Source organism: Mustela nivalis, assembly GCF_964662115.1.
Source record: "Mustela nivalis genome assembly, chromosome: 11".
In the NCBI taxonomy this organism is placed as follows: Eukaryota; Metazoa; Chordata; class Mammalia; order Carnivora; family Mustelidae; genus Mustela; species Mustela nivalis.
Window position 1 is genome coordinate 33,540,025 of NC_139030.1, and position 18,433 is coordinate 33,558,457.

General features: G+C 44.1%; 1 protein-coding gene across 14 annotated transcripts in view; it reads left to right on the forward strand.

The window, feature by feature from the left end:
• The window catches only part of LYPD6B (LY6/PLAUR domain containing 6B), a 177,741-nt gene that overhangs the window by 18,109 nt on the left and 141,199 nt on the right, over positions 1-18,433 (forward strand). For 5 of the 14 annotated variants that reach the window (XM_082690911.1, XM_082690919.1, XM_082690927.1 and 2 more), the window contains exon 2: positions 13,856-13,929. The exons of 3 other annotated variants lie outside the window; for them this stretch is intronic. The gene's annotated coding sequence lies outside the window, so the exon portion shown is untranslated. Of the gene's footprint in view, positions 1-3,812; positions 3,970-13,855; positions 13,930-18,433 lie in introns of those variants that run through there. 6 more of the 14 variants (XM_082690921.1, XM_082690912.1, XM_082690920.1 and 3 more) reach the window with 4 other exon arrangements.

Here is an 18,433-nt window from a genome sequence, read left to right on the forward strand (position 1 = left end):
AATAGAAACCTTATTGTCTTAAGCTACAAAAGAACATGAATCGACCCCACAAACCTTTCAAGTTTAATTAACTTTTAAACAAATATGAAGTTCTCGTTTCCTTTTTTCTTTTTTATTACAATGCATTTTTTTCTTTTGATTACGTGAGGGGCTGAGATAAGGATGCAGAGCCGCTTTCTGGTTCACACAGTTTACTGCATACGATACAGCAGCCAATTCAATCAGAAGGGAAATAGGAAAATAACTACTCTATTTGTGCCTTGTAAGCGCTTTGTACAGTCCCCTCCAGTCCCTACGATTAAATGTTGGCTTCTCTCCTTGCAGGCTTCTAAAATGAAATTAGAAAGTGGTGCAAGCAGCATTTTAAAGTCAGGCGCAAACAGTGTGTAGGGGCAAACGTAGCCAATCGAAGAATCACAGCATGGCAGGCAGTCATTTGATTCCGTGCTGAGGGAATACAGCAGAAAAGGAGAGCAGGTGGCAATGGGTCCTGAGAAGGTTCCAGGTCATGGAAAAGCCTCTGAGGATTCGTCTCTGTTGGGAGCCAGTTGGGGTGGGAAGAGGAGGAGGGCATGGATGGGTGTTTAGGGCAGAGCTTTCCCTGGTGTGTGTGATAAATGCACCCGTAAAACATACTGTCATCAAGTTACCCTTTACCTCAGTCTGAGCGCTAGGGTGGCTCTGGGACTTGCTAATGGGGAAGGGGGGAGGTTAGGGTGTAGAGGGCTCCTTCTAGAAAGGGGAGTGGCACTGTGTAGAGGAATGAGTGGTTGGACTGCCATTTACGACCTGAGTCCTGTTCTTAGTCCTTCTGCCTTCAGGCTGTGTGACCTTGGATGAGGTCACCTCACCCCCCTCTGAACCGTGGCTTCTATACTGCAGGAGGTGGATTTGGCATTTGCCTGTGATGCCCAACCCAAATCCCCAAGCCTCCACCGAGTCATCTCAGAGGCTGTCCCTGCACCAACAGTTGGGATTCCTGGCCCCTGCTTCCCAAAGGGAGCAGCCTCAGTTTCCCCTCTCCTATTTATGCTTTTGGAAGCTGTTGCTTGAACCACCAAGTGGTCTCTAGAAAATGTCTGAAAACTAAATGGCCTGATTTCAAAGATCTTCTGGTTCTCGCATTCCAGGCATCTGTAACTCTGACATCCAGCCCCAGGTGCACGGGACAGGGATCCGGACACACCCATTACTTGGGCGTCTCCCACCTTTCTCAGGAGACACCAGCAACAGAAAGGAAACACCAATCTTCAGGGACAGTGAAGCTGCGGTGGGGAGAGGGGTCTGTGCCTGTAGGATTTCAGCTTCAGGCTGCAGGAGCAGACCATGTCACCCCTATTGACAGAGATGCCCTGCAGCTCCAAGATTAGGGTACGGCTCCTGCACATGGTCTGGGAGACCTGTGATTTTGAGGACAGCCGTCAGGTCCATCTTGTGGCCCTTGTCAGCTCTCCACAGGGGCTGTTGAGTGGCCCAGCCCTGAACTTTTACTGGGTGCCCCTGAGGCAAGTTACCATTCTGAGAGCCAGGCTCTCCCAGGGCCCACTTGCTGGTTCGGATTAAATAAGCGTTTTCTCCCCACATCAAGTCATCCCCTCTCTGTGCCCTGTCTTGGGAATCTTTTACTTTTGTTCCTTAAGAATGTGCCTTCCTCTGCCACCAACTTCCCTCCATCTCTTTGGAAGTCAGAGCACGCGTACTTTTGTGTTGCCAGGAGTGAACAGTGAGGGAGTTAGCCTTCCATTTCCCCTCAGTTTCAAGCAAATATTGTGCCTTTTGTTACTTGTCCTGAGTCGCTCTGGTGAACACATAAGCCTGGAAGGAAAGGTTTGGCAGAGGAAGCCGTCATGAAAGAACTATTTTAATTGAAGAACATATAGCTGGAGACCCAGGGGTGTTAGGCAGTTTAATTAATGTTTATTAGAAATGAAGACTTGCTATTTAGAAATGAAAACTTAAACCTCCTGTCTCCGTATCCATTTCTCCCTTGTGTCACTGCTCCTTTTGCCAGCTTTTTAATTTAGTCACCTTTTATTGAGTTCCCAAGATGAAACTGGGTACCTTGTTACATACTGAGCTCACAGAGATGAGTATGACCTAGGTCTTGCCTTTAAGGTGCTCATGCATGGCCAGGCTGTGGAAAGGGCTAAGTTGATGGTAATAGTGCAAAGCGGTCCGTGCTTTTTTGGAAAAGGTCTTGGAAGTTGAGAGAACAGCCAGGATGACCAACCATGTGCCCTTGGCTGGGGACAGGAAGTAGTTTCCGCAGGAGGAACCCGGGACCTGTGTCCTAGAGAATGACCTTGAGGTGGTCAGAAAGGACGGGGAGGGCATTCTGGGCAGAGGAAGTGGTGGGTCCAAGGTGTGAGGGAGCTGTGGAGTTTGGTGAAGTGTAGGGGCTCAGTGTGCTTGGGGTAGACCTTGAGGAGGAGCGAGGGGGAGAGGGAGCAGGAGCCCGGATGGGATAAGCAGGGACCCGGCTGTGAAGGACCTGGAATATTTTACCAGTATACTTGTCAGTTTGGATTTCACCCCAGGGTATGAGAGGCCACAGATTTGAGGCAGCTTGGGACAGGAGGGTTTGCCAGGCTGTTTAGCGTGGCAGTTACAGGCAAGGGCTCTGGATGCCAGTGGCTGGTGACTGGGGTTTGGTCCTGCTTTACCACCTTCCCTGTGTGGGTAGGTTACTTAACTGTGTCTCTGTTGCCTCATCTTTTTAAAATAGGGATGAAAATCCTATCTGTCTTCAAGGGCCCTGGTGAGGAATGAATAAGTAAATAAATTACCTAAAGCTCTTACAAAAACGGGTGCATAGGAAGCACTTGTTAAAATTTAGTTATCTTTTTTTGGGGGATGCGGCCTATTGTGCCTTCCACGAGCAGTCTCCTTAGACCGCATATCAGTTAGCTGTTCCGTAATAATGCCAAATAAAAAATACTCTAGAACCCAGTGGCTCAGAACAGCACTTACTTATTAAAGCTCTTGCAGTTGCGGTTGGCTCCGGGGTTTGGCTGGAATCCACTGGTCTTGACGGAGCCGCCGTGCTTCCAGCTGGGACCCAGCTGGGAATGCAGGTTTGGTTTTCGTCTGCTTCAGGTGGGATCCAAGCTGAGGGCAGCAGCTACTTGGGGCGGCCCTTCCCAAGGCCGTGGCAGAGCCGGCAGGGGTTGAAGGAAACCTGCAAGGCTTCTTACTGCCTAGATTCCTTCCAGCCAAAGCCATTCCCACGCCAAGCCTCAAATTCAGAGGCAAGGGATGATTTGATCCCCATCCGTGGGAGGAGCTGCGAGGGCACTTGGCGAGGGGCATGAACACGGGGAGGGCTGAAGGATTGGGGCCAACAACGTGAGGCCCCAGGGGCTGCTCGGGTGCCTCCTACAACCGCAGGTTCCACGAGGGAGCTCCATGAGGGGCAGAGTTTACCCTCAACGCGGGCAAATCTGAACCCCGGGGACCTGGCTTCAATTAGTGCCTTTCCTGCACTTGTCCCAATGCCCACCTCCAGGCCTTGCGAATGTGTTCTTTGTCCTGAGTCATCGGAGGAGACCACACCTTTTAGGGGTAAGTGTACTGGTGTGGGTTTGACTGTGGACTCTGTGGAATGAAATGGGGAGGATAATATTCTCTCATGAAACCCACCCACCAGAAAGGGTGCAGAGGAGCAGAGGAAAGCTTGCCGCCTCTCTCAGACTTCCCCAGGCCGCAGTGCTCTTCTCGAGCATGGTTTGTGGCAGATGTGAACAGCTGAACAGCTATAAGACTTCCAGTGTAAGCCCAAGAATCAACTGTGTGTTTGTTTATATGTGTTTTCTGATATCTCTCTGGATACAGTGGAAGGAATCGTATCTTTTCCTGGGTTCCCTGACATGTGCTTTCCATTCCCTGGGAACCTCCTGGGAGGCGTGCCTGCCTCTTCAGTGGAAACCCCTAGGCGAATGTTGGGAGAGGCAGCCTGGTTAGTATTTATGGGTGCGTAACTCTACCTTGTTCTCCCAACTCCTCAGGAGCAGGATAGGGACAGGGATGGGAGGAGTCAAATACAGCTGCTTTGCCAACATGTAAGATAATCTCTCTTGCTCCTCCTGGGCCTCTTTTTGCTCCACGACAAACGCATCCATTCTTCTCAAACAGAAAAGAGAGAAGCAGGGACAGGGAGATGTTCTTATAGGTTCACTTCTCTGTTTTATGTGTGAGAATCCAAGTATATTATGAACTTAAATAACAAACTTCTCAATATGCTAGTCATTTCTTAGATTAAATTAAGCAAGATTTCTAAAATTACACTTAAGTATAATATTAAGTTGGGCAATTTTTTAAGATAGGGGTTGGAGGTATATCCCAGAATTTTCTGGTAATGGAAATAACAAGTTGAAACATTTAGCAGTGTGACTGACCTATATAAAGTGCTCAGTAAATTGTAGCACTGATGTTGACGATGATGATGATAGTGCCTAGAGAACTTGTCCATTAATGGGTGGAAAGGATTACAAACAGAGGTTACAAGGCTGAGTTCTCTCATCAGCTGCCTTGCTCCAGAGGAACCTCTCAGACAGTCTTTCTCTATGTGGAAAAACAATAGGCAAGTGAACCCAGAAAAGCTCAGGTTTGAAAACCAAGCCAAGTGTATACTTTGGAAGTTACATTTTTTTTTTTTTTTTCTTAAAGTGGTTGCTTCTAGAAGGCACAATTCAAAATCGTCGCTGCAAGAACAGACATGCTGAAATCCTAATGGTGCAATTCTATTTTGTTGAGTCAAAAAAATAAGGCTGGATAATGACGAGTCGTAGCTATGCAAATGAACAGAAAGATCATCATGTCTTGTGCTTCAGGGTGTGAGTTGATGGCAAAAATCTGTCCATGTTACTTAGGAGGAGAGATGAATTCAGATGAAAACATTTAGTGAGATATCTATATGTATGTACACACACATAAACATATACATATGTGTGTGCGTGTGTGTGTACGTATGTTTAGATAATTTTTTTTCTTTAAGCATCGTTTATGGCGGAACTGCTTAAATGTTGATTTGTTGGCAGGCTTTCCTGGGTGTCTGTTGTGGGCAAGGCTCAGCAAATGTGCCTGTCCGTCCATCTGTCTGTCCTTCCTTCCTTCCTTTCTTCCCTAACAAGCACAGCCTTTGCTTTCCAGGAGCTTATACCTTTTTTTTTTTTTTTTTAAAGATTTTATTTATTTATTAGACAGACAGAGATCACAAGTAGGCAGAGAGGCAGACAGAGAGAGAGGGGGAAGCAGGCTCCCTGCTGAGCAGAAAGCCCGATGCGGGGCTCGATCCCAGGACCCTGGGATCACGACCTGAGCCGAAGGCAGAGGCTTTAGCCTACTGAGCCACCCAGGCGCCCCCAGGAGCTTATATCTTAATGGGAATGGGAAGATGCAGACATTAGAAATGGAAAGAACAATTCTAAATTTATATAGTACATATTATATAGTACATATTGTGTACAGGTTTCTAATATATCTGGAGGAAAAATCCATAGCGTGAAAATGACAGTTCTAAATCTTGACTAAATTAAGCAATGAATTCTTCAGCTTCTTTTTGGTGTTTTCAGGCCAAGGGCCATTATCGGGTTTGGAATAATATTGCTTGCTGCCCAGGAAGTTGCCTATCCCCAAATAAGCAGGGAGGCCAAACAGCAATTGGTGACTTAGCCACCATATACTTACATGCCCTCCAAATACATTCTCAAAGCTTTCAAATGAATGGGAAGAATTGATTTTAGGTAGGAATTATTGCTTAGCTGACTGATGCCTGAAATGAGGGCAAAGTGGCTTGATCACTTGATTCGTTTATAATCTCTTACTGGGATTTCTTATGAGACTATTATGTATATTTGGGTTTTTACTTTGAGGTTTTTATACTTTTTATTTAGAAAATGAACTGGAATAACTTCCTAACTACATGTAATGCCAATGTGCTAACGTTTTCAAAATAAGTCAATGAGGAAGAATTACTTAATAGATTATTTAATAAATGCTTTTCACATAAGAAGATATCACTTCCGATGCCACCAAACATACCATGTCTTACGAATAAACTCTACAGAGAGCTGAATATTGCAAATCAAATTATAGAAAAACTAGCAGAAAATATTTATTAGGTCTGCATAGAAATGACAATTTTCATGTCTTTACTGCAAGAAAAGCAACCAGTGAAGAAAAAACAAATAGATTTGAATATATAAAAACTTAGAACTTACATATAAATGAAGAGACAATGGACTGGGAAAATTTGCATTAAATTTGTGACACATAAGTGATTAAAATGCATTATAACTTGTATATATAGCTTACTCAAATACTTAAGAAAAGGACTGGGGACCTAATAGATGTAAAATATAATTTATTGAGTATTTTTTATGCCCAGATAGATTTACAAAATCAGATTATACTGATTGTTTTAGCTACAGAATATTTTGTAACCAGCTTTTCTCACATGCTCAGACTAATTAACCTTCTAAAACATGGTTTTCAGTAGTAGCAAATTATTTCATTGGAAAGGAAGATCAGCCCAAATTTACTTAACTAAGTCTTTGGTGCTGGATGTTAAAGCTATGGACATATCACTCAAGGCGGTTTTCCTAGTATCTCTTCTACTTGTGAAGCCATGGCCTGTTGTTAGAGCTATGATTCTGGAAGAATACATCTCAGTGAATGAAACAGTGATTTACAAAGAAGCACAGTCAATACTATTTTTACCAATAATTTTATAGGTAGCATCTGTCACCAAAACCTGTTTTAGCAGAAGAGGAAATAGCCTTTGAGATCCCAGGCTTTTCACAACTTTCCACAGCATGTCAGCATATTTACTGAAGGCCTTCGTAAAAGAGACACGTTAATCACCATCCCTGAGAGCTTCTCTAGGGTAGTGATGACTGTAGTATTCTGTGAGGGTGCTTTGTCAAGCACGTCATTCCCTTATCTTGTTTTTATAGCAGAGGAAATAAAGGCACTAGAGAAATATCTTTGAGGTCACACAACCAGTTAACAGCAGATAAACATTAGAACCAGCAGCTCCAGAATTCCCACTGTGTGTAATTAGTTCCCTGCGGGCAGGAAATGACAGCATGGGGGGGTGAACGGCAACGTGGTGTTTGGGGAACGTGCAGGCTGCTGGGAATTCTCTGTGCTCCTCTGCATGGTGAATTAAGGCAGTTTCTTGCTGAGGTTCTCGTTGCATAGAACTTGGAGGCCTCTCAGCCAGGTGCCTTCTTCCTTAGGGTGAAAGGAGTCTGCACTGTCACCCTCTCCCGCTTTGATGGGTTGTCGATGTGGAGGATATTGGGTGTGGGCCTGAGTCATTTCTCAGGCGTTGCCGTCTCTTCCTGTGGCAGCGTGGAGTTTGTGAGCGTGGTTTTTGCTGTTAGCTCCTGATGGATCCTGAGGAGGCCGCAAGTATGAGGTTGGGAGTAAAAGGGCAGGCTCTGTTCTGATTCCTTTCAAGTTCCCCCCTTGGCCTGTGCACCGGGATGCTCTAGGTAAGCTCATGGAGGGCACGTTTGCCTTGTTTTGTGTCCTTATGAGTGATAGATTCTGAATTTGTGGGTTGCCTCCTATTCCTAGGCATCTGACAAAATCATGTGGGAAATTATGTGGTTGAAAACTACCACCAAGAGATCGGTGTTTTGTGAATTCTAGGGCGTTCAGAGACTGTCTGCCAGAGGCTGGTTCCATTGGATGCTCCAGCAAACTCATTAGGTCCTGCAATCCTGACTGTCTTAATTGACACCCCCCTTTTAAAGAACATAACAACTGTTTAATAACCAAGGGTTGACAAGAGAGAGGATCCTGTGCCTTTGCTTTAGAGCTTTGAAAGGCGGTGGAATTCTGAGTTCATTTGCTCTTTTGCCCTGTCTAGAATGAGCAGGGAATGCTTCCTGGGAGAACACAGGCTAGAGTCTACTCACTTCCCGTGGCTTCAAACGTGGCTACTCAAAGTGAGGTCTGCGTGTCGGTAGCACTGTATCACCTGAGAGCTTGTTAGAAGTGCCCCCTCTCAAACCACATCATCTGTGTTTTAACATACCCTCGAGGTGACCTAAGAACTTAAACAGAAGACATGCTCAAGTATGAGAAGTGCTGGTATAGAATGTATAAATTGTTGAACTGTGAAAGGTAGCTTACTCAGTGGTGAATGCTATTTCCTGATCACATTTTCTGTTTATACGTTCTGACCCTTAATAAACATTTTTGTTCTTTAACACTTTAATAATTTGAATGTCTTTTTAAAATTTGCTCTTTCGGGCACCTGGGTGCTTCAGATGATTAAGCCTCTGCCTTCAGCTCAGGTCATGGTCCCAGGGGCCTGGGCTCGAGCCCTACATCGTCTGTCTGGCTTCTGTACATCAGTTTTTAAAACCTCATGGTTTTTTTCCCCCCCTGATTGTAGACATTGTTATTATCCTTTTGGAAAATCAAGAAAACAGGAAAAAACTTTAAAACAGAGAACAGAAAGCATCCTCCATAAGCAGGTATTTGGGTTTTATGTAGAATTATAAAGCAGTATTTCACATGGTCTTTGTTTCTTTGGTTGTAGAGGATCTTCTGCGATAGTCGCTATCTTTAGTTCTCATGCTTATAGGTTCTGTTTATACACCTAATTTTTTAAAAAAAATTATATAACTCAAACAGAATTCTGGTATAATCATTAGTATTTCCAATAGTTATTTTATGGTTAGAATGGAGAATTTGTTAACTTCCTTGTGCACTTGAAAAATCGACTACTCACCAGTAGGGCATATTTTATATTATTTATGAATCCTTTTTGATCAGAAACTTCTTGGTGGATAGAAAAATCTTTGCTTTTAAAGGGTGTGTGACTACCCTCCTCTCAACTTGCCTAATAGGTTGTCTTCTGGAGGGGAAAAGGAGGGACTGGTTAGATTCATGATCCCAAGAGAAAATCCTTTTTTTCCCCTTACGTCAACTGGGTAGAAACTTCTAGATGATTGGGGAATACCACTGCAAGGAAACAGGTTTTTGTTACCTTGGCTCTTTGCTGAGAGTGGGAAAATGCGGGACAGAATGAATCTTTGTTCATATTTCTGCTTTTTTACGTCATTTGGGAGGAATTTGGCTTGTGGTTTTTAACATCTGTGGAATAATGGGCTTCAGCGTTGGAAGCAGGGTAGGGGACATCTGGTTGTCATTTTTCCCTGTAACATCTTTGCCATGCTTCGTTTGCCCTTGATAATGCAGAATATAGTCTGTCAAGTGAAGTATTCACTGCATTATTTGTGTCCATGGACTCCTTCCCCAAGTCTACTTGTGCTTTTTTTTTTTTTTTTGAAGATTTTATTTATTTATTTGATAGAGAGAGACACAGCGAGAGAGGGAACACAAGCAGAAGAGTAGTGGGAGAGAGAAAAGCAGGCTTCCTGAGCAGAGAGCCTGATGGAGGGCTCGATCCTAGAACCCTGGGATCATGACCTGAGCCGAAGGTAGATGATTAACGACTGAGCCATCCTGGCGCCCCCCAAGTCTACTTGTTCTAAAAGTACCAAGTAATACCCCTAAAAATTCTCTTGCTTCTCTGCCGGTGTGCGCTGTCCCAGATCACCTTTCCGCAACACTCATTTTTGCTCCTCTGGTCCATCCTTTTCTAAAGTTTTGGTCACTTCTTTCCTTGCAGTCCTTTATTCTGTAGATCACTTTAGTCCCACTGACTTCTTTCAATTCTCTTCCTGGTATTTTCCAACTAAGGATAGTCTTGGAACAAGTGTTTATCCATTTTGTGGGTGGAGAGGTGGGCGTGGCCTTACAGAAACTGATGGGGGAGGGATTGTGACTACTCATTAATAATGGCTGTTTTCTGTTACACAGGGTTCAGAGTTGGCCCTGTGGTCCATGTCTTTGGCCTTGGTCTTTGGTGACACAGACCCTGTGTTCTGAAGAACAGTGGAGTCACCACACTGAACTGTTTAGAATTTATGAGTGTTTGTTCATAGGAAACCTGTTTACATGATTCATGAAACTGGTTGATGAGGACTGAGTGGAATTGGAAGATAGCAGAGCTTAATGGACCTCCCCAAACCCTGCTGTGTTGCAGATCTTGGCTGATGGCGTCTTATTCACGTTGAGAAGCTGGTTGGGCAGGAAGGATGTGTGGTCTGGATATTGCATTAGCCAGCTTGGCATTCAAATTCGCCTCAGACGTTTGGGGCATTGCAACATTTACAGAAATGTCCCTGTGGTAAATTTCAGTGCCCTGTCTCTTGTAATTCTGCATGTTATTCTTTTGTACCAGCATGATGTCTTTTTATAGCATTGTTGCTCATCCAGTTGCCCGTGGTGCTAAGCTGTGTTCTCTATTGTGATGGTTGGTCCCAGTTCTATGGAAGCTTAAGCTCAAAGCCACAGACAGTTTTCATTTTTCTTAATGGAAGTTTGGGACTTTTCCCCAGGCAAATATGCTGGCTTTCTTTTCCTTTTCTTTTGTATGTTGGCTTTTTTTTTTCCTATCTTTTTGTTGTTCTCTTGAAAATATAGAGATATGCCTTTTTTTTTTTTTTTTGAAGAATAACCACTACAGCATTTTGAGTATATGAAAATTTGGTAAATGGGTGACTTTTCTCTGTGATTGACAAAGAGCTATATGTTTTGGAGGCATACATCTTAGTACCTGCTCCTCTTGGATTTTATTTCTTAAGTCTATCCCCATGAGTGTTGGCTCCAGCCACACTGGCTTCCTTGCTGTTTCCTCAACACGCTGACCATGATCCGCCACAGGACCTTTGTATTTAATGCTGCCTTGAATGCTCTTCCCCATCCTTCCACAAGGCTGTCTTCCTCACACCCTTCAGATTCAAATATAAGCTTTTCACTGAGACTATTCTTGGCTACCCCTCTGTAATTTCACCCCTCCTTCTGGCCTATAACATTTTATATTGTGCTTCCCTATTTTTGTTGTTGTTGTTCTCTCTTCCGTTGCACTCAACAGTATTTAATATGGTACAGTTGACTCTTGAACAATGTGGGGGTTAGGAGCCACAAGCCCTGTGCTGAAAAAACATGTATAACTTCTGACTCCCCCTCAACTAAACTACTAATAGCCTACTGTTGACCAGAAGCTTTACTGATAACATAAACAGTCAATTCACACATATTTTATATATTGCATGTATTATATACTATATTCTTACAGTCAAGTAAGCAAGAGAAAAGGTCAAGAAAATCACAAGAGAAAATACCTGTATAGTACTGTACTGTATTGAGAACAATCCACATGTAAGTGGACCCAAGAAGTTCAAATCCATTGTAGTTCACAGACGAACTGTATACATTTTACTTATTGTTGACCTCCCCTTTCTCTCTCTCTTTCTCTCTCATATCACTTCCCTGAGGGCACGGTAGGGTTTATTTCCTCTGTATTCCCGGTGCTTAGAATGGTGCCTGTCCCATTGAGGAATTATGATGTCATCACATAAAGCACTTGATAAATTAGGCTGTAGGGAAGGAAGAAGTTTTGTGAATGATTTTTGTTGGCTTCTACCCGTCATAACTGACCTCCTCCACATTTTAGACAGCCCAGTGTAAGCTAGCAATCAGTCCACTCCCCTCACATAACAGTATGATTCTGAGGTGAATTTTGAAGCTCATGGTTGCTGGCAGGCTTCAGGGTTGGTGAACTCTCATATTTGCTGTAGACAGGCATGTTCCATGAGACCAGTGAATGCCCCATCTCTACACTGGTCTATTTCATACATTTCTTCTTCTTCTTCTTTTTTTTTTTTTAAAGATTTTATTTATTTATTTGACAGAGAGAGATCACAAGTAGATGGAGAGGCAGGCAGAGAGAGAGAGGGAAGCAGGCTCCCTGCTGGGCAGAGAGCCCGATGCGGGACTCGATCCCAGGACCCTGAGATCATGACCTGAGCTGAAGGCAGCGGCTTAACCCACTGAGCCATCCAGGCGCCCCTATTTCGTACATTTCTTTAGACGTCCACAGGTAGTAATAGATGCAGCCTGATGGATTTCTGGGAGGCTAAAGACAGAGTGTATTTGCTGTGAGATGGGTTAATGGAATCTTTGGGACTGAAATTCCATTATCTTTTGTCCACGGATAAAAGGTGTATGATTTACTTATCATTTAATCCCACATACAGCATTGGCAGTAGGGCTTGGTGAGGGGGTGTGAGGAGAGGGACTTGTAAATAGTGATAAGATGATGGGAAGTAAAACTCAGTCTGGCAGGGTCTGCCTAGGATTTTGCTGAGAGCACAGCAATACTTAATTAACTGCAAACATTCTATTCAAGATAAGACTATAACAGTTGCCTTGGGGAAAATTCTTTTGAGTCAATATTTGTTTGATCTTTCATATAGTATTTTGGCTCTGCTATTCATGCAATGGCAAAGTTCCTATTATACATGCCATTTTCAAGGATTTGCTGTGTTTACCTACCCGGTCAGTCCTGGAGGAGGGAGAGGATCAGAATCACTGTTTAAATAGAGGTTCGGAGGGGTTTCAAGCAAATCTTTAAAAGTGGAAATCCTTCGTTTCAACCAGTTGACAAACAGTTGTGAAAAACCAGGTTAAGTACTCCGGGGGATTTCAAAATACAGAATGAAATCTTTGCCCTCAGTTTTACTTACCATGTAGCTGTAGAAATAAGACCTCGGTCCGTATATGTGACACGATACTATGCGAGATGATGACAATGGCTATGATTTACTGGGTACGTAACAGCGCCTAGCGCTGTCCTGGAGCTTTTCTAACCCGGAACTCACTCATCTCATTCCCCAGTCGCCCAGTGAGGCAGGTGCTATTGGATTAAAGTTTTGCATAAATAGACAGGGATATGGGAGCTTGGAGAAAGAGGATACCAAGGAAGCAGAAGCAGGTGAAGGAGAACTTGAAGACGGACGTTTCTCAGTCTACATCTAACAATTGGGAATGGCTGAGTAAAGTGAGGAAGGGGACATAATGGGCATGTGTGGCTTTGGCTTGTAATAACCACTTTTCTCTCTTGAAAGTTCTTTAAGTCTTCCTGGACTCTCAGCACACATGTTTCTGGTGAAGGAGACAATAAACAATAAAATGTCAGTAAAGTGTACAAAACATCAGTGTGATAAGTGCTTGGAAGAAGAATAAAGAGGGGGCCCCTGGGGGGCTCAGTTGGTTGGGCGTCTGACTCTTGATTTCGGCTCAGGTCATGATCTCAGGTTTGTGGGACTGGGCTCTATGTTGGATGTGGGTCCTGCTTAACATTCTCTCTCTCTCTCTCCCCACAATTCTCCCTTAAAAAAAAAAATAAGGGTGCCTGGGTGGCTCAGTGGTTAAGCCTCTGCCTTCAACTCAGGTCATGATCTCAGGGTCCTGAGATTGAGCCCCATATTGGGCTCTCTGCACAAGGGGGAGCCTGCTCCCCCCCACCTCTGCCTGCCTCCCTGCCCACTTGTGATCTCTCTCTCTCTCTCTCTTCAAATAAATAAATAAAATCTTAAAAAAAAAAAAACAAGAAAAGGAAAGAGTGCTGAGGTGCTGGTAGAGGGGATTTGTAATTTTAAATAGGGGGTCTGGGAAGGCTAACAGGCATTTGAGTGAAGAGAGCTGTAAGGCACCTACGGTAAGACCCTTCTAGGCAGAGGGAACAAAGGTCCTAGACTGGCGACTCATCTGCCTTGTTCAAGGCACTTCCGAGTGGCTAGAGAGGAACAAACGGGGGGGAATGGTCTGGGTGATGGCTTTAGGTGCAATGCCTGCCTAGTTACCATTGCTAGGGCTGTGATGTGGAAGGGGCTCATCAGACTTGGGAGTGAGGGGAATGGCCCTTTGGCAGCTGTTAGTACTTTCTCCAGACCTATGCAGCTTAGCTCCTCTTGCTTTTAACCAGCAGGCCCAGCTCGGTGGCTCTCTGTTCCTGATCCATTGCTGACGTGGGCAGAGGCCCTCACACCCACCGACTGGCAGGTAAGAAACCAGCGACGTGAGCTCAAGCCGTGGGTGAGAACACCCACGTGAGCTGAACGGCACTCCCACCACAACCCTCACGATGTATTTTTGGCCCGTAATTCTGAGTGTCTTACATTTCCTGCTTGGCATAGACGTTTCTGCTGGAAACGCAGCCCTCTTGGCGGGGTCCAGCTCTGTGCCTGGTTCTCGACATCTTCCCCGCCAGGCCCACGTCTGTGTTGCTGGGAGTTAGTGCTGGTTCTGGGCTGTATCTGTGGCTCTTGGGGGGCTCTGTAGAGAGTTAGGAAGAGCTACTGTGCTGCTGTAGCCTCCTTTACTGCAGTGTTTCTTGGTTCTCTCCCTACCATTGCCTTGTCAACTAACAGACGTGGAGACTGGAATTAGGCAGGGTTGACTCTGGTTCTACAGACACATCTGCTGGGCTGTTGGCTTCCTCCTTGAGGCTGAGCCGGGACATGGGTTTGTCTGTCTCGGACCATTCACCTTGCTCCCACACAGCTGAGCCGGTCCGTTCTAAGCACAGGCTAGACCTGAAAGCGAGAAGATGGGGCTCTGGAGTTGGGGGGGATGAAGATCCCCACGGGGTGACAGCTGAGTGGGTGGAGAAGGAGGGCAGAAGCGAGCCATCAAGGGAAGGAAGCCTCAGCAGAATGCGGGATCATCTGCTTTATGGTGATGCGGTAAAAAATAGAGCCCAGACAAGCATTCAAGGGTGTATGGATGAATATCAGTTTAGAAGTTGCAAATGCTACCGGCACTTTCAGAGCGTCCTAGAGCCGAGTCGTGACCAGGTTACAGAAGAATGTGTTTTCTGCAGAGCCCCTGCCTGGGAGGGTGCGGGCGCAGACAGGGTCCGTGTGGGTTAAGATGAAAACAGACGTCGGAGTTAATGTTTACTCTAAAGGTCAGCCGTGGGGTCACTCCTGTGAGGACACGCCCAGGAGCACACACACACTGGTACACACATTCCCTCCCTTTCCTGCCTATGGTTTCTGATTTCAGCTGCAGTTTCTTCTAGAAAGATCTAAAACGCCAACTTGAATGATGTTCGTAGGAACAAAGATAGTGCGAATAGACCCGATTCTCAAATTTACAGGCCAGGGATTGAGGTGATCGGAAGTTCTCTGCCTTTGCTCCCTGTTCCCAGCAGTGGGACCCGAGTTACTAGGGTGCACATAGCTTTTTTGAATCTACTATGAATCACTGTATGCTATGGGGCCCTTCCAGTGCTGGAGAAGAGTGATTGGGTTGAAAAATGTTGTTATAATAAAAATGTAGTATTGGCATTGTCCTAGAAGCTGGTTGAACTAAGGGATATTCCCTCTTTGAAGAAAGATGCTAACTTATTTAAGGTAGGTGGTCTCCTGGGCCTCCCACTTAATTTCCTGGGAAGAGATTAATTTGATTTAACGTTTATTGAACTTCCAGAATATCCTATGAAATGCCTTAAAATTTTGAAATACTATTTGTTTTCTAAATAGGTAATTCACTCACCCGGTTCAACATTTAAAAGTTGGAAAACACTCTCCAGCTCCTCTCCTCCATTTGGCCAGATTCTTCCTCAAGGCAGCCCATGTTCCCAGTTTCTGATGTATTTCAGAATCTATCAGGGTTTAAGCTTTCAAAGAAAAGACACCTTGTTTTTTCTTAAGAACTTTGCCTTTCATAAAAACAAAGGGAGTTAATCATTTATAGCTGCATTTTGGGAACTTTTGTGATGACAAAACTCCCAGATGCTGAAGTCTTCCCAGAGTGTGGTCCTCAGACTAGCAGCAGCAACTAGCCCCTGGGAGCTTGCTGGAATGTGGGATCTCAGGAGCTGCTACCCCCAGCCCCCAAAGCAGAATTAGCCTTCCATAGATCACGGGAGATTCAGAGGCACATGGACGTTTGAGAAGCCACTGCTGTGTATCCTTTTCATACCATTGGCCTTAGGTGGCAGAGTGACTGAGGTCCAAGTGAAATGGAGAGAGGGAGAGATGGTCTTAGTAGAGCTCTCCCCACGTTATTCTTCACGATTGTTGCTAGAGTTAAATGATAGTGATCTCTTCTAAATTTGCAGCATAGATTTAGGTGGTCTATAAGCTTAGTGATTTTGATTGTGAAATTGAAAATCTTTCTCTCCCTTTCTCTCATTTCCCCATGAATTGTTCTTAAATCTTGGACATTTGCTGGAATTTCCTTACAGGGCTGTAGGTCCCGAGTAAGGTCGTATTAAACAGGTGACAGAAAAACCTAGAAACAGCCAGTCAGGTTTAGGTTGACAACTTGTGTTTTGATGCATATGTATGTTTCTGGCTGTGGTTTTTATATTGTGTTTTGCAGTGTTTATGTACATTTGATTACATTTCAATGTTTCTGAGCATCTGAGCCATTAAGTGTATGTTTGTGCTAATTTCAGTGTGGTGGAGTTAAATAGTTTATGGGATTCTGAAGAAAGACAAATTTTAAAAAGTTGTCAAACTTTTGACAGAGGAAAGAAGTAAACTTGTTTGCTCTTTGTGAATGGGGAAATAGAGGGCAGAAATTATTGAAATAATGGATGAACTTGTAAATTAGTGCAATTTGACTATGACTGAGTGTGACTAGGAACTTGAGAAAAAAATTCACAAGAAGGAAATTAGAAATTATCACAAGACTATATCTTTTATAATTAAATATTTCTAATCACTAAAGGATTTACATTCTAAAAAGCAGGTGAGATATACCTGTATTCTATATGTATTCATTGCTAATGAGATACATTTTGGGGAGTAATGTGGCAGAGTTAGAGGAGGAGTGAAAATAGGCAGAAACAAAAGCAAGTAAGAACAAAGCCTGACCCTCTTCTAGGTGAGACAGATAAGCCTAGGGTCGGGGCCCGTTTTGCATAAGGAAGCAGGAGGCTGAAAAGAGGGGCAAGTCCAGGAGACGAAGGGATTCTAGGAAATGGGAATTTGGGAAAGTAAATGAATATCCCTGAATATGGGAAAGTATAATGTCAGGATTTAACCCTGCAATGCGTGAGAACCCTTTTGGTAGTCCATTATTGACAACTTTAAAATTATTTGCTCATTTGGATAATTACCAGGATAAATTCTAACTCTAGAAATCTATTTTCAAGGAATGTATGAAATTAAAAAAAAAAAAGTCTTTGGCATAAAGATGTTCTTTAACGTGAGATTTATAATAAAAATGGAAAGTGAGTTAATTAACAAAAGGGGAGGGATAAGTAAATTCTACATCCATAGGATGGACCTTTTATAGCTGCTGTAATATTTATGATCTACATTAAGTATGAACCAGGATAAGGATTGGTTGGAAAAGATAGAAAGCAATGCTGATTGTGAGATGGGAATTTTTTTAAAGACTGTTCTGGATCTAATAAATATACTATATTAAGGATGTACTACCTGCAAAAGTAGAATAAAAAATCCTCACTCTTGGGGCGCCTGGGTGGCTCAGTGGGTTAAGCCACTGCCTTCGGCTCAGGTCGTGATCTCAGGGTCCTGGGATCGAGCCCCACATGGGGCTCTCTGCTCGGTGGGGAGCCTGCTTCCTCCTCTCTCTCTCTGCCTGCCTCTCTGCCTACTTGTGATCTCTGTCTGTCAAATAAATAAATAAAAATTAAAAAAAAATCCTCACTCTAATTTTATATTTTAAAGATTTATTTAGGGAACGAGTTTGAGAGCGCACATATGCATGTGCCTGTGCGTAGTGGAGGGGCAGAGCAGGAGAGGAAGAAAGAATCCTTAGGCAGACTCCATGCTGGGTGCGGGGCCTAATTCAGACCTTGATCCCAGGACCCTGAGACCATGACCTGAGCTGGAATCAAGAATTGGCCACTTAACTGACTGAGCCACTCAGGTGCGCCCCCCCCCCAAATAGCCAACTCTAATTAAAAAAAAAAAAAAAAAGGACCAAGAGTAGAAAATGAACAGAAAACTTGAGTATCCTTATTCAGTGGAAGATGTTATCATTTAAAATCTGAGGTGTTCAAGGCATTTTTGTGAATACCTTAAAGGTAGCCTAAGCTTATAATATACTGGGGTTGAAGTTACTTATGTAGGGAGGACGAAGAAACCCTTAAAAGGGAGAAGTGAGAACATTACTAACTCAGGCTGTGCATAGTTTGCAGCCCTCCTCCACCCCCATATATGTGCTGCAGGCATTTGTAATTTGTGGAGAGAACAACCTGTGCCTCTGGCTATAGATCGCCAGGCTGCTGGCTGGAAGGAATAGTTATGGCCAGGTTAGTGACTGGTGTCTTGCTAAAGGCCACAGAAGGCCTTGACAGCTCATCTTTAATTCCCAGGAAGTCCCTTGCTATCTTGAAACAATAAGGCAAAAAATCGTGTTGGGTATGCACCGGGAGCATCAGCTGCCCCTAGGGATGGTCTGCAGAAAGCTCTGGAGAGTGGGGCAACTCCCCAGCAGCCGGGGAAGGTGAGGGCTTGGGTTTCTAGAGTGGCTTAAAGAACCATCTGGACATAATTGATTAACTCTAAAAAAAAAAAAATCC